This window comes from Chiloscyllium plagiosum, chromosome 1 (genome assembly GCF_004010195.1).
Source record: "Chiloscyllium plagiosum isolate BGI_BamShark_2017 chromosome 1, ASM401019v2, whole genome shotgun sequence".
NCBI lineage: Eukaryota > Metazoa > Chordata > Chondrichthyes > Orectolobiformes > Hemiscylliidae > Chiloscyllium > Chiloscyllium plagiosum.
The window spans coordinates 113668995-113681440 of NC_057710.1; the positions used below are offsets into that span (position 1 = coordinate 113668995).

At 39.2% G+C, this 12446-nt stretch overlaps 1 protein-coding gene across 10 annotated transcripts in view; it reads left to right on the top strand.

Moving 5' to 3' along the window:
* Positions 1-12446, top strand: part of LOC122551847 (LIM domain-binding protein 2) — a 289549-nt gene that overhangs the window by 44662 nt on the left and 232441 nt on the right. The window lies entirely within an intron of this gene.

Genomic DNA, 12446 nt, shown 5'->3' on the forward strand with positions numbered 1-12446 from the left:
TCAAGGTTCTTCAGGGATCTTATGATTTTGCAATGAGGTCACCTCTCATTCTTTTAAAGTCCACCAGAGAGGCCAACTTGCCCAATCTTTCATCATAAAATAACCTCTCTGAAGAAAAGCACCAATCCAGGAATCAGTTAGGTGAAATTTCTCTAAACTGCTTCTAATGTAATTATCCCCTTTCTTTAAGGAGACCAAACCTGTATACAGATGAAGTCTCATTAATGCTCTATATAGTTGCAGCAAAACTCACCTTATATTCCATTCTCCTTACAAAGAAAACAGCATTCAATTTGCTTTTGTAATCACTTGCTATAACTGCATACTAAAGTTCAGAGATCCATGTACCAGAACACCTGGCTCCCTCTGGTCCACAGAGTTCTGTAATCTGTCTCCATTTTATGCAATATGCTGTTTTTACTATTCTTTGTGTCAAAGTGAACAATTCATATTACCTCACGTTATATTCCATCTGCCATTTACTTAACCTGTCCATATTTCTTATGTCACCTTCATAATTTACTTTCCTACTCATCTTTATGCCTTCAGCAAATTTAGCAACCATATATTCAGTCCTGAGAGTGTGATGCTGGAAAAGTACAGCAAATCAGGCAGCATCTGAGGAGCAGGAAAATCAATGTTTTGGGCAAAAGCCCTTCATCAGGAGCCCTGCTCCTCGGATGCTGCCTGACCTGTTGTGCTTTTCCAGCATCAGACTCTCAACCCTAATCTCCAGCATCTGCAGTCCTCATGTTCGCCTACACATTTAGTCCTGTAAACCAAGTATTGGTACAGGTTATAAATACTCAAGGTACTCGTCATTAGACCTGTTGCATGTTTCTAATTTGAAAAAGACACAGTATCACTGTGTTTCCGGTTAGTTAACCAATCCTGTAACCATAATAACATTAACCCCTACATCATGAGCCCTTGTTTTATGCCTTTGATTTGGCACCATGTCAGATTCCTTCTTAAAATCTAGGTGCACCACATGCACAGGTTCCCCTTTATTCCATGTGTTACTTCCTGTAAGAATTTTGACAAATTAGGTGCGCACAATTTTCCATTCATGCAACAATGATGACTTTGCCTGATTGCATTGAGATTTTCTAAATGGCTTACTACAGCCTGCTTGACAATAGATGGAGCATTTTCCCTGTGACAGAGATTAGGCTAACTGGCCTAAAGTTTCCTGCTTTCTCTCACTTTCTTGGAAACAGGAGTTACGTTTGTTATTTTCCAAGCTGATGGGACTTCAAAGAATTTGGGGAGTATCTGTAGAAGTTCTAACAAACTGCCTTTGTTTTTCTAGCTAGCTTTCTCTTTATGCTCATAATTTCTCACTCCTTACTATTCCTTTAATTTTTTTAAATAGTCTTTCATCTCAGAATCATACAGTCAAAGTATTGTTGTGGTGCAGCAGGAAGTTATTTGGCCCATTGTGTCTATGCTGGCTGTTTGAGCACTTTAACTTTGCATCAATCTTTTGCCTTGCACCCCTCCCCCACACCCCCTCTCCACAAACCCCCATAATCCTGCACAATGTTTCTGTTTAAATAACCATTCAGTGTCGTTTTTGTATGTTTCAAATGAACCTGCGTCCACTACATTTCTTTTTAGATTTGATTTATTTATCATCAGGTGGATTTTGTATAAAATACAGTGAAAGGTGTGTCGCCACTCTCAGTGTCAACTTAAAACACAGAAAAATAAACTAAAACATAGAATATAGAGGCAGAAAAATAAAGAAATAACATTGAGCTTTACAGTCCATGTTACGTGTTCAGCCATGGGCCTGCCACAAGAACTCTCGCCAGGCTGTCAGAAAAAGGGTTGGCACTCCCTGGCGCCATCCTCCCTCCACCGGCACTGTCTACACCATAGATCCTCATCGGACCTCACCAATGCAGCTGCCACATCCATGAGTCTATGCTGAATGCACGTGCCCCCGGGCCTTGGCTCATGCCGCAACCGAGCTCTTCAAGAGAGGTAAGTAAAAAGAAGAAAAAAAGTGAGAAAAGAGAAAAAAAAAGGTAGAAGAAAAGGAGACGAATTTCCAGGCAGTGCATTCCATTCCATGTGTACTCACTATGTGAATCTCATAGTTGCTTCTTTTGCACTCTGAAACTGTGCCCTCTGGTTCTCAATTTGTTTAAGCCAGGGAATGGTTTTGTTCTATCTACTCTCTGCAGACCCCACACAATATTAGAAACTTCTGACCTGACACTAACCTTTGCAGAATTGTATCTTATTTTTCTTTCTATGTTATGCAATCTTTTAAAAAGAGTGATTTTGAAGTGTTCAATGTATTCCTAAAAGTGTTTAGGAACCTAATTATTATACTGCAGTCATGAGAGGGTAACTCCAGCAATTATGTTTGCATTACTTGGATTCAGTCTGTGCAGGATTTGGATCAGGATCTGCTTCCTGACTTTCACTTCACCTTTTGCAATGATGCTTCTGTTGATGAGAAAATAACATTACAAATGCATGATATGAATGAAAACGAAGGTGCTAGAACTACATTAAAAGAAGTCCAATTGTTCATGTGTAAAAATGTTTTGGGCAGAATGACTAAAAGATTGAAAAGATTTTGTTGCTACATAGCAGTGCTGTTCGACAATACGCATGTTTCCCAATTGATATTTGTTTTTAGAATTAATTCTTGAAAGATATTTTAATATCATAAATAAGAATTTGTTTTCTGGGATTTGTGTGACATACAAAAAGCCACCAGTAAAAGTAAACTGTATAAAGTGCTAAGTAGGTGCTTGATTTCAACAATAAAGATAACATTAGAGTTGTTTTAGGTCTAATGGGAAACTTGGTTTCTAAGTCACTGTGAAGCTTATTAGTCACCTACGTGCATCATCCCTGTTGCATAGTCCTTTTTAGAAAGGCTGTGATTACTTGAAAGAGAGACCTTGGGTTTAAAGGTTAGCCAGTGATGCTTGAATCACTCTGTTAGGATGTGCAATCTTTATTGACACAATTCATATATAATATCTGACTCTAATCAGGATGGTGAGTGGCTTGGAGGGAAACTTGTAGATGGTGGCATTCCCATTTATCAACTGCCCTTGTCCTTTCAGATGGAAGTGGTCATGGCTTTGTAACGTGCTAAGCAGCTTTGGTGAATTTCTGAAGTGCATCTTGTCAATGGTGCACACTGCTGCTTTGGTGGTGGAGGGAATGGATGCTAATGGGTATGGTGTGGGCAAGTGGGAACATTCCACCACACTCCTGAATTGTGCCTTGTAGATGGTGGACAAACAGTAGAGAGTCAGGAGGTGAGTCACTGCCTACAAGATTCCTAGTCCCTGATCTGCTCTTGTAGCTACCATTCATAGAGTTAGTCAAGTTCAGTTTCTCATCATTGTTGATCTTGGGGGAATTCCATGATGGTGATGTCATTAACTGTCAAGGGGTTAAGTTCTCTCTTGTTGGAGATCATCATTGTCTGGCACTTGTGTGGCACAAATGTTACTTTTTACTTGTCAGCTCCAACCTGGATATTGTCCAACTGTGTTTGGGTGTGGACTGCTTCAGTTGTATAGGAGCTTGGTTAGCCTAGCGTATGCAGTTTTCACCTCCTTATCTCAGGAATGATATCATTGCTATAGACGGAGTGCAACAAAGGTTCATCAGACTTGTTCCCGGGATGGTGGGACTGTTCAGTGAAATGAGATTAGATAAACCATTTGTATTCATGAGAGTTTCGAGGGAATTTCATTGAAAGTAATGAAATACTTAAAGGGAAGGACATAATAGATGCAGAAAATATGTAGAACCAGGGAGCACCATTTATAAACAACAGACATGCCACATAGGTCTGAGGTTAGTTGAGATTTTTGTTTAAAGTCAGAGTTGTGATCCTTTATAATTCTTTACAACATAGGGTTGTGGAAGCTCAGTCTTGAAGTCTATTTAAGGTGGAGTTTGATAGATTTCTGATTACCAGTGATGGACAGAGTTATGCAGATTGGCTGGGTAAAAGGCACAGCTATGATCATATCGAATGGTGGAGCAGACCTAATTGGCTGAACGGCCATCTCCTGTTTCCTATGCTCCTACATTCCTATAGGTGGGGTAGCAGACTGAGTACGTTGCTGGGAAAATAATCCAGAGATTTGTATTAGTGAGTTCAAATCTCACTTTAGTAACCTGGGATTTAGTTAGTTACATAAATCTGGAATTATGAAGCTAGCAAAACTACTTGATTGTCATAAGAACACATCTGGTTAGGCACCCTTACCAAACTGGCTTACATATCATTACAGAACCACAGCAATATGGCTTACACTGAACTGCCCCTCTGAAATGTGGGCAGCACGGTGGCACAGTGGTTAGCACTGCTGCCTCACAGCGCCAAAGACCCGAGTTCAATTCCCGCCTCACGCGACTGACTGTGTGGAGTTTGCACGTTCTCCCCGTGTCTGCGTGGGTTTCCTCTGGGTGCTCCGGTTTCCTCCCACAGTCCAAAGATGTGCAGGTCAGGTGAATTGGCCGTGCTAAATTGCCCGTAGTGTTAGGTAAGGGGTAAATGTAGGGGTATGGTGGGTTGTGCTTCGGCGGGGCGGTGTGGACTTGTTGGGCCGAAGGGCCTGTTTCCACATTGTAAGTCATCTAATCTAATCTAAAAAAAACCCAGCCAACCCATCCAGTGATATCAAACTACAAATAAGAATAAAACTGGACAGACCACCCGACATTTGACCTATAAACAAACAAGACAGTGGGACCTACAGTTCAGCCAATCTTGCAGAATCCTCTTTACTAATATATTTTGAATTTTACTAAATTGAAATTGTATCCCCCACGCTGTTCAAGCAAGTTTACGTGGTCATAGTCAGAATCATACCTGTAAGATAAAAATCCTAGGTTCCTCGATCATCAAGTTGTGATCTTGAGATGTACAACCAGAAGACACTCTGTCTGTCCCATGAATATTCAGTCATTTTTCCACCACTGACAGTGTGTAGCTGCAGTGTATATACCATCTGTAAGATTCACTGCAGAAACTCTACAAGGCTTCTACAACTGCATTGATGAGTCATTAATTTGTATCTCGCAGTCACTGACAGACCAAAGTACTTTGCTCTCCCAACTTGCTGTTCCCTCATTATTATTAGACCAAAAGTGAAGATACTCATCATCTTTTCAGTGGGTAATTAGGGATGGTCAGTTACTGTTGACCTTGTCAGTGACAGTTACACCCACTCCCAGCCAAAAATAAAACTGTTGTTCCTCTCCCTTGCTTGTTTTTAATCAAGAGTTCTTTTAAAGGCATCTGTGGGTTAATGTTTTAGCTACTGCATTGTGGGAAGGTGGCAGCTTAGAGGTAATGTGCTGGGGACATGGTTTGAATCCCACCCTGGTGGATGGTGAAATTTGAATTCAGTAAAAATCTGGAATAAAGAGCGGGTGCGATGTTGATATTGTAAGAAGTCATCTAATTCAGTTTTGGGATGGATATCTACTGTTCTTACCTGGTTTGGCCTTCATGTAACTCCAGAGCCACGACTGACTCTGAAATGCCATCTGAGTAATTGGGGATAGGTAATAAATGCCTGCTTAGTTGGCAATGCCCACGTCGCATGAACAAAAAAGAAATTCGTAGTGAATTTCTCAGTTTTGTCAACTGTCTTTATTACAAAAGATTCTCCTAAATTTCATTTATCAGTGACTATCCAGGAGCTGAAGTTACTGGAAGTAACTGGATGGCTTAGAAGGCCACTTCATTGAACTGTTAATAGGTAACTGCATTTGATATGGGTGTGGAAAGCATGGTGTGGAGAGCATGTTTCCTTTCCTGAAGAGTATTTATTAAACCAGTGAGTGTTTATTACAAAATGATGGCTCCATAATCAGTTTGACTTCTACCAATTTCTTTTTTTCTTATTCTATACTTTAAACTGATTTAAAATTCTTAAGCGATCTTGGGAGTTTGAATTTTTATTCCCTGGACTTTTTAGCCCAGATCTCTAGATTACTCACCCAGCAATCCTGCAACAAAGCTATCGTTCTGTAATCTGATACTAAACCAAGAATGACTGTGGAACAGGGCTTGTAGAGAAATGAACTTCAAATGAACTTCAAATGGTCTTTGGCTTTGGACTAGTTTTCCATTGTGTTAGAGAATGTGCCTCATAAAGAACACTTAATCAAAAACAGAAATTGCTGGAAAATCTCAGCAAGTCTGGCAGCATTTGTGGAGAGAAAGCAGAGTTAACGTTTCAGGTTGAGTGGCCCTTCCTCAGCACTCAGGGTTCTGCTGAGCTCTTCCAGCAATTTCTGTTTTTGTTTCTGATTTCCAATTCTTTCGTTTTGTATTTAGTAAAGAACACTTAATACTGGGTTTTCTTCTTGTCCGAAATCTGACAATCTGAATCAGTTTTAAAGTGAAGGAAAGCCTGTGTTCAGATTTGAGCATGCTTATGGTTAATTGTGTGGCGTAATATTGGTGTTGGGTGAAGCTGGATCTGTTGACTACTAATCAATTCACAGTTCTTTAGTAATGTATCATTTCCATAGCACCTATAAAAATCCAAACTTCAACACAGATCATCAGCCTTTCTCCTGCCAATGAACTAGTATTTACCTTCACATGAGGTGATATTTAAAAAAAACTTGTGCAAGTATTTTGTGGATCTCTACAAATGTACATCATTAATAGTTGATTTTTTTTACTTTTCAGCAACTGGGCAAATGTGGATATAAAAGAAAGTTGGTTAGAAAAAAGTTACCATGCATAGAATCATTTGTTTTGTATATTTCAAGCTTATTGGTCAGGAAATGATTGTTGGCTGAAGCCTCAGTTCCTGATATGTGTTTCCGGCTCTGAGCTGGCCGTGCTGAAGGTGAAAATTCACCACATGTGGAAAATCTTGATTTACTACCTAAAGGAAGAACGTGCATAAAATGTGACCCAGTAAAATTTGGGATGATTTATCCTCTTTTTCAAGAAACAAAATATTTTAAGAAAAATTGCTGTGAAGTGTTAATCATCCAGCCTTTAGAACCAGTGTTGAATCTTTTAAATTTACGCACTTAGGAAATGCCTTTCTTTCCAATTTTACTCCAAGACCAGGTTAATTGAGCTGGACAATTCTGACAGAAAGTTAAGAAATAATTGCACACATTTAAACAGTGCCCACCATTCCGTGATTGTTTTATTCATTCTATTGTTTTGTTTTAGATAAAATTATAATGTAAATATGAAATTACAAATCACATTATGAATTTCCTTTGTGTCACGGAACACTGACCTCAAGTATTGCAACACATTTTTGGAAGACATGTGTTACAAGTTTAGGATGAAAATGTGCACAGCAGAACTTTAACAGAGAAAAAATATCTTATGTCAGTTGTGTTCAAGATATGGGCTGCAGGGAAGATGTATCCTGCATGCTGTTGATCTGCTGTACATTCCATTTGTCTTAGTGCAGTCATGTCAGCTTTATCAACTTCACATTCCTCACCTTTCAGATCAGTAAAAGCTGCTCCCTGATTAGTAGAGTGGGATGGTTTAGGAAGTAACTCTTACCACCTCAGCAATTATCACTTGCATTTATATAGCACCTTAAGCATGGTGAAACATCCCCAGGATGCTTGATCAGAGCAATTATGAAACAGAATTTGCGATCAGGATATGTAAGGACAAATTATGATATGTGATTGTAAGTAACGGAGGTAGAGTGTTTGAGAGATTCATGTGGGAATTCTTGAGCTTTAAGCCCAAGTTACTGAAAGCACAGATACAGCTATTGGAGCAAAAAGGTTCAGGATATGTAAGAGACCATGATGGGCTATTATAAACAGCTGAGGCACATTTATTCTGCATCCTGTACTGCTTCGATGACCTCAGTTAAATCTTTCCCACTAATTGTATTACTCGTGGAAAGATTTTGGGCTTCCTGAGTAGAGTTTATTGAATGCAAAAGCATGGAAGTTCTGCTTAATCTTTAGTATCATAAAACTTGACATAAAGTTTCAGCCATTTTGATTCAATCCATGTGATAACAAGAAATTGCTAAAAGCACTATATACTACAAGGTTTATGGGACCTGACAACATTACAGTACTGTAATAGTACAGTTAGTTCAGCTAGAACGTGGTGTTCTATTCTCATACAATCCTGTGTTATAAGAAAATCGTGTAATAACAACACCATTTAATCTAATGGGGCTAAAATCAGGTTATAACCAATGCATGCTTTAAAAATTCACACTTTAGAAATAATGTTCCCAATTCGTCAACCGTATTATAGCGACTTCGCATTCACGAAATGTGCCTTATACCAGAATGATCTGTATTGACAACTTGTGTTCCAGGACTAGTCATGTCCCTATCCAAACTGTTCGAGTGCAACTGTAACAATCTCTACTTGACAATGTGGGAAATTGCCCAGTAGTGTCCTATGCTTCAGAAGCGGGACAAATCCAACTCTGCCAATTACCACTCAACAATCAATTATCAGCAAATTGATGGAAGGTGTTTTTGACAGTGCTATCAAGTGACACTTGCACATGTGACAATCCCAATACTTGGTGCAGGTTGTGCCAGCGCTACTCAGCTCCTGCCTTATGCTAGCCTTGGTCCATGCATGAACAAAAGAAACTGAATTCCAGGGGGGGAGGCGAGTGTGACTGCTTTGTGGCATCAAGAGGCCCTAGCAAAACTGAAGTTAATTGAGATGGAGGTAAAGATCTAGTTGACACATTTATTGGTAATGTTACTGGGCTTGTAATCGAGAGGCCAAAACTAATGCTCTGGAGACATGGATTAAAATCCCACCATAATCCCTGGTATCATTGAAATGCAATCAATAAAATCTGAAGTTGAAAGTTAGTCTCAGCGCTGGTGACCATCATATTTATCATTGATTGTCATAAAAACACATCTAATTTGCTAATATGCTTTAGGGAAGGAAATCTGCCACTCTTAAATGTCAGGTCCAGTGTGTGAGCCCAGACTCACAACAATGTGTTTGACACTTAACCATCTTCTGAAAAGACTGAGCAAATGCATCTTCGTTCAAGGCCAACTAAAGATGTCAACAAATACTGGCCTTGCCAGCGACACCGACACCCCATGAAAGAATTTAAAAATAATTATCTGACTTCACTTGACAAAAAGCAAGAATGACAATTTTACTAAGTACTGAAAACCTCCCAGTGTTGATGGGGCTGTTCCTCACTAAGAGTCAACACCTGCAGGACAGGAAGGAAACTAACATAAAATGAGCCCATGAAGTCAGTTGTCTTTTTGTAGATACCTGCTTGCTAAAATCAAGTGGGTTGTTCAGTTTCTGGGTGGCTATCCCGTACTGCACTCAGATAAACATTCATTGAGGCAGATTTGGGCAGAAAGTGGAAAAGCAAGAATCAAGGTGGACTGCAGTTGGTCTACTTATGGTGCCTGTGAGCCCTCTTAGTAATTCGAATTTTATCTAAACTGTGATATTGAATGATTCTTATATGACCTAAATTAATAAATAATCCTGTAACTGGTATTGGAGTCATTGAGGAAACTTTTTTTCACCAAGAGGAAATAAAACAGCAAAGGCTGCAAACAAAAAAGAGCCAATGTATACATCAACTGGAGATACTGTGGGGATAAGAGAAGTCTTGAAGCAGCATGATATCCAGGAAGGTTGTCAATTCAGTCCTTATGATTCATCTTTCCTTGTGTTAACCTAGATAAGAACAACCTCTGCTTTCCAAGTTATTCATTTGAAGTGATAGGGTGCAATGGAAGGAGTTTTATTTACTTGTTCTTAAAAAAAAATATGATATTTTTGTTCAGGAGTGACAGTGTGGATTTAATTACTGCCTAATTCTGTTATGGTCTGTGTTATGATCCATTGGGGTAGTGCAGTGGAAATCAAGCCCCACTATTCCCCAAAGGTTGAGTTATAAAACCCAGATCAAAAGAATAAGTATATGGCAGTAGGTTCTTATACATAACCAAAGAGAAATTAGTTATTGTGAACAAATTGTCTTTAACTGATGGAAATAAATATGAATTGCTAACAAATTCCATGACTGTACCCCTTCTTAATTATCGAAACGCACACAGATATACATAAAGACAGGGATTGTAAGTGCGAATGAAAAACAGGGATAATTCAGTTCGGTCATGCCAATCTGGAGTGCAGGGTTCAGTGAGTGGTTTTAGTTTGATGTCTTCCAATTTCCTTCAATATCCTTTCAGTTCTTTGTGGACGATATCAGTTGCTTGCACCAAAGTCCAGTCTTTACAGCTATTGGTTGAGAATTAGTCATCCTGGAATTACCCTGGAAGTCTTTGTTTTCTCTTTCTGTGGAGGGATGGGGTGGGGATAGGGGCTGGTAAAGAAAAGCAGTTTACGGGGAAATGAGTGAGAATGGGCAGTAGGAGCTGAATTTGCTACTAGCTTTCACTCACCGGAGAGAGAGGAGCTATAGTTTGATGCGTTTCCTTTGAAAGTTAGATTCTCTCCGCTGCCCGCACAAGTGGTCTTCTCTTTAAAAGCCAACCCACATTGTTGTTAAATAGAGTTTGTTCACATTTCACACATTCATGGTGAATCCAATCGGTTAATGTTGCTGGATCAGTTTGTCCTGAATATAGAGAAGTGGAGACAATTTATCTGACTTCAGTGTCCCCTCTGTTAGTTCCACTTGCTTTGTAATCTGTAACCAACTTCAGTAAGCAGATTTTTAAAACAGCTTACACTTTCCACTCAGTGAGTCAAAGCAATATTTTTCTAGATTTAGACCACAATAAAAAAAAGTGAAAGAATGTAGCTTTGCATTTTTGAGATTTAAGACTTACGCATATACTTAAACACAGCTCTTAATTTTTTTGTGGTCATATTGCCAGAACAGGGAAAGTTTCCTCCATATGCTGGGAGAATTTTTTGCATTCAGTTTTGTAGTAAGTCATTGTTTTCCTGTGATTTGTCGTAAATTGCAACAAATGAATAGCAAGCTACAATTTGTGAAATACAGAGAGAAGATATTTGCCTGACTGATATTATCCCCAAGTATATAATGGGAAATGCTATATTAATTACAAGGTAGATCCAATATAATTGAGGCTCTTAGTGTAAAAGAAGCGTAACTTAAAATAACTGAGCTGGACTTCTTATTCTGCGACTAATTAATTGCATCAGCCACTCATTACATTTGAGATTACCCAAAGATTGTATGTGAGGCTTTGGAGTGAAACTTATGGTAAAATTGAAAGCTTAAAACCACAGTGCCCTTTCTCAGGGATCTGGGATCTGTGTTTACCATTTCTTCAATTTGATTATAAGCTACATGAAGTCCAAACCAGGAAGTGCCTTCTCGAGTGTTTAATTTCATATCAAATTAGGTATGGGAAGCAAAATAAATAGAGGGAAAGAAAAATTACATTCAAGAGAGGGATAAAAGGGATATGAAAAGATTAAATAAACATTTTCATTCATTTTTAAAATTTTGAACAATAACCAAAATTGTGTGAATCAGACTCCATTCTTGAAAGAATAAATTTTTGGGACCAGAGAAATCGCTGTGAAAACAGCACATTTTTAAAGGGTTGCTTACACTGCAATGTTCAAACCCTTACTTTTCCTGGAGTGCTTAGTTTCCATCTCTGTGGAAACCTCGTGTTGCTCAGTACAGTTGAATAATGAACCTGTTGCTGACGTTACATTGCTATACAGGTTATAGTGAAGAAGGGCATCGTGGACGGCAGCTTTCTGATTTTTGCATTTAACTGTGTGTGTGTGTGTGTACATGTATGTACATATGTACTGTACACAGACCCAGACATTGTGCCACAAATTCCACGTAAATAACATGAAACCTTACCATTATTTTGACTGCAGAGTGGGTCCATTATTCAGGTGCTGGATTAGTGGTGCTGGAAGAGCACAGCAGTTCAGGCAGCATCCAAGGAGCAGCGAAATCGACATTTCGGGCAAAAGCCCTTCATTGGAAGGACTTTTGCCCGAAATGTCGAGTTCGCTGCTCCTTGGATGCTGCCTGAACTGCTGTGCTCTTCCAGCACCACTAATCCAGAATCTGGTTTCCAGCATCTGCAGTCATTGTTTTTACCCCATTATTCAGGTGACCAATGCCCAAGAGATCTTTCCAAAAACCTGAAATGCTCATCCAACATTATGTAGTGAAAAAGGTGGAATTTCTTTGGTAAATAGCAGATCTAAAGTCAAATCTCTTAAATTTCCTGCCTTATCACCCAGGGAATCCATGATCATGAGGAAAATTGGAATGAAGTCTACAATCAGATCAGCTCTGATATTAAAGATCAGAGCAGGCTAATTGACCTACCTCTGTTCCTAATCCTAATGCTCTTACAACCCGACACCAGATCATTGTGAGGAATCAACCTAATGGGTAACAGCAAGGGGGTAATTTGCCCGGAGGAATGAAACATGAATCTATGCCCCTACATAG